Source organism: Xyrauchen texanus, chromosome 37 (assembly GCF_025860055.1).
Source record: "Xyrauchen texanus isolate HMW12.3.18 chromosome 37, RBS_HiC_50CHRs, whole genome shotgun sequence".
Taxonomy (NCBI): Eukaryota; Metazoa; Chordata; class Actinopteri; order Cypriniformes; family Catostomidae; genus Xyrauchen; species Xyrauchen texanus.
Genome location: NC_068312.1, coordinates 7,470,122 through 7,474,559, shown reverse-complemented (window position 1 = coordinate 7,474,559; position 4,438 = coordinate 7,470,122).

Here is a 4,438-nt window from a genome sequence, read left to right as displayed (position 1 = left end):
ATCCACCACTGGATAAATGACACTGCAAATCATATACCAAACAAGAGTTAAATGAGGTACATGCACAAAACAAAAACACCCCCATGGCAGTAAAATGACCCATTGCAATCAGTGGCAAACAGAATATACCCAACTGCTGACCAATAACCATAACTAGATAAATATACAATATAATGCATGAGTTTTAGACTATTATTATGTTACTTTTGTCCTTAATAGAGCTTGAAAGCATGATGACACACTTGTTGCATGGAAAAGTGATGCTTGGATATTCTGCAAAGCATCTGTGAGCAGTATAGAAAGACACATGGGTAAGTAAATAGTTACTGAATTTTTGGATGAAATATCCTTTAAAATAGATTGTGAGTAAATGTGCCATTAAATAAGGATAAATAGCCTAAAATGTTGATTAATCAAAGTCAATAAAATGGGAGTTTCCAAGTGAATTAATTGCTTGAATAAGCATTGCTCTATTAACCCTGTATAAATGTATAATGGACTGAGAAAGTACATTATTGATGAACATTTTGAACATTTATAGCTGCTCTATACAACAATACACATCTTAAACTGCATGATTGTGTAAAACTAGAACACAAAGAACTTGTTTTAAAAGTAATTTCCACCTTGCTGCCCAATACACCTTCTGAAGACTAAATCACAGCAGATTTTGAGGCCGGATGCACAGATTCATAATAAATATGCCAGGCTTGACATGCCCAAACCTGCTTGGCACTGTTCCACTGTGACATCTCGCTACAGACCACAAAGGCCACTTCCTACATCACATTACTCACAGAAAATGAGGGCTATAAATGTGTATCCTACCCAGACCAGATCAAATCAACTGAGAAAGTGTGTGTTTTGTAGTTGTGGATATAACATAAATATAACTATAGCATAGGAGGCGTAACCAAACCAAAATACTCAAACTCCACAGACAATCATGGATCTATAATAAGCTGTGGAAGTCAGATTATGTTAACAATTTATTAACATTAGTCATGTTTTGCACAACCTTATGCTCATTTGAAGCTATTTTTGTATTAAAGAAAAAAAAAGCAAAGGTCCACGACACAAAGATCCTCATTTTAACCCCCCATGTTATATATATATATATATATATATATATATTGTTTTTCTTTTTTTTTAATTATCATTATTACTGTAAGATAGTGTTCACACCCCTAGATGTGGATAACATCTAAATTGCACTGTTTACTTTCACGTATATTCAGTTCTTATTGAAAACTCCATACATCTGAAGAACATGAATATCACAGAGCTATTGATAGGCCTATATCAAATTATGGGTTGTTTTTTGGTAGGTTGAAAAAAGCCATGGAGATAATACTAATTTTACTTATTTTAAAGCATTGTCCCTGACACAAAATGATGGCAATACACACCTATATAGCCATAAAGGCCTATTTCTATATAAAGATCCACGACACAAAGACCCACATTTTAAATACTTGTCTATTTTATCAAATAAATTAAAATGCAAAATGTTCCTAATAAAACTGACATAGATAAGCCAAATGTTCCTAATTAAAAAAGTGCGTTCAATATGACGCATATTTAGTGCGCAATGTGCGCGTCGCGTCCGTTCCCTCGGTAACACCGCGTGCCAAAACGGCCTTCATTTGTAAATAAGACAAGTTATAATACGGTACTAAAATTGAACAAAGTAGTTCAAAAAACAATATATGTTAACCAAAAATTCCAAAGAAATCATTAAAACAAAACTTATTGTGCACCTTCAAAAAGACTCAAGGCCTATTTTCGGTTTGAGAATTAATCCAATCTTAAAATCAAACAAACGATCACACTTTTCTCCTTAAATAAACAGAGTTAAAGTATTTAGATGAATTACAAATTAAATGCAATATTAGTTCGTAAAAACAACTAGCCTATAAATCCAACAAACTGAAAATAGAGGGCCATATGTGTGCGTTTAACACATACATATCAAGTTTTATGTATACTATATAGGCTACTTTATATACGAAGCAACAGCGTATTTACTAAATTTGACCTATTCCCGTGGTAGCTGCTACCATGAGAGAAGTTAAAGCTCTGGCTGCAATTATACAGAGACATTGGGGGATTCAGGTGGAGAATTGAATTATCACTTGACAAAGGCCTTCGTTTTCATCATTCTATTTACAACTAATGAAGCTGTATCTTACCGATGCTCAAACTGATCTTTTGTAACAGCCCAAAAACGTTTCATCCATCAACACAGAAGTCACTCACAGGTAGTGCGTCATGAGAAACAAGTGCATAAGTTCTTCCTCTACTCTTTAACTCATGGTCGGGTTTTAATATATAACATTTGCTAAACCAAATTAGGTCGAAGGCATATGAAAGGTCTGACAAAAAATGCATGTAAAGACTACATGGCCCTTTAAGCGACATTAACTCCACTCAGCGCACTACTACACACTAACAGCAGCACCCTTGACAACGAATTACACAAAAGCCGTCACACATCCCCAGCCTGCAAATCAAAGAAATCACATTAAAAAAAAAAAAAAAATAAAAATAAAAAATAAAAAAAAAAAAAAAAATAATATATATATATATATATATATATATATATATATATATATATATATATATATATATATATATAATAAAAAGTTAAAAACAGCATTTCCAAACATTAGCTAATATATATCTATATATATATATAGATATAGATATATATTTTAGAAAATGTAAATAAATAAATAATAATAAAATTAGAACCTACATTTTAGAATATACATTAGAAATGTCATAATTTATTTTTATTCAATATAAGCCTATATAAAATATATATATTTAAATGTATACATTAAAAAAAAAATCATTTTACATTTAAACTAGTAGATAATAGACTAATCTATACTATTGTGTATTATTTGCTATAGCCGAATTTAAAATAAATTACGTACATAAAATTGTTGTTAAAAATAGGCTATATATAAGATCATTTAAATAGGCTAAAGCTAATCACAAAAAAGTTGGCCTAAACCCATTTTAAACCAAAATGAACGAAAATCAATTTGAATGGAAAACCAGGAAATAGATGGTGGTTAATACAATTGGTGTTCAATGAAAAAGCACACGCGCTCAAGTACATCAGTTCTTGTTTTTTATCTAACACAAGGGTTAGCCTACTGTACTTGTTGACAGACAATTATCATAGTGAACTCTGATCACTCGTCACTTTTGCGGGACAAAACATCGATTTTGTAAAACAGAAAAATAAAAAACCCGTATAACAAATTATTTCAGCAATAAAAAAACCTCACATTCTTGTGGTGTATGTACATATTTAAAAGAAAAAAATAAACAGATAAAATACATTTAAAAATGAATAAATCGATTGTCAAAAATGAATCTAAGAAGGTAGATTGAATTTACGAAAACATCTTATTAACGTCAATAAATGTCAATTCGCCATGTTAAAATGACTTTATGGATGATGAAAACATGAGGAGCGCTTATTACTATAATAGCCTATTTAGTGGGTGGGTTTGAGTTAAAGGCTGCCCTGCTCGAAACATAGCCTACCTTCAGTAATGTGAACATTTAATATTTTCAAGAGCACGCTTTATTAATACTGTCTTTTTGATAGTGACATGATATTACACTGACTGTCACGTGTCCACGCTAACCATAAACAGTATTTATAGCATGTCATATTTACTTACCAAATAAGTTATGCTCTTCAGTTGGAATAACGATGTCCCTGGATCCCAAAATCAGTTTATTTGACACTGACACTCTCAATCTAGAGCGGATAGGCTGCGAATTAATCCATTTAACACCAAAACTGGCTTGATTCACTTCTTATAGTTAAAAGGCAATATCCAAGAGAGAGGCAGATGAGGCTGATTATGCAGGTATAGGGTAAATAGGCTGGCTGAGTCTGAGTGCACTTGGCTGTGGAGGGTTGGGTTGTGGGAATTGGGGGGGACAGGAGGAGGTGTTAGCCGCCGTTTGGGCTCACACGAGCGGGAAACACTAATCCCTCATGAAGAGCTCGCTGAAATGTGATTAAAGCTTGACATTTCCATTAATTCAATTCATACATTACAAATGATGTGTGTATCTTCTCAGACTGTGTAAAGACTTCAACTTTCCCAAACCACATGCCCCAAACGGCGATTTAATATGACCTGTTTCTCGCCATGGCAGCATAATACACGTTTTACATATAATTTAAAAATACATATGCTTCTATAAGTAATTCGTAAAAGCAGAAGCCATAAATCTACTTGGCAAAAGCAAGAAAACGTTTGCGAACGTTATTTCTGGTGCATACTAGAAAATTAATAGTGAAACACCATTTCCCAGAATTCCCATGTGACAACGACAGCAAAGCACGTTGCTGATTGGTTTTCAGCCCTACACAAATGACGTATCCGTCATGCGTCTACGTCAG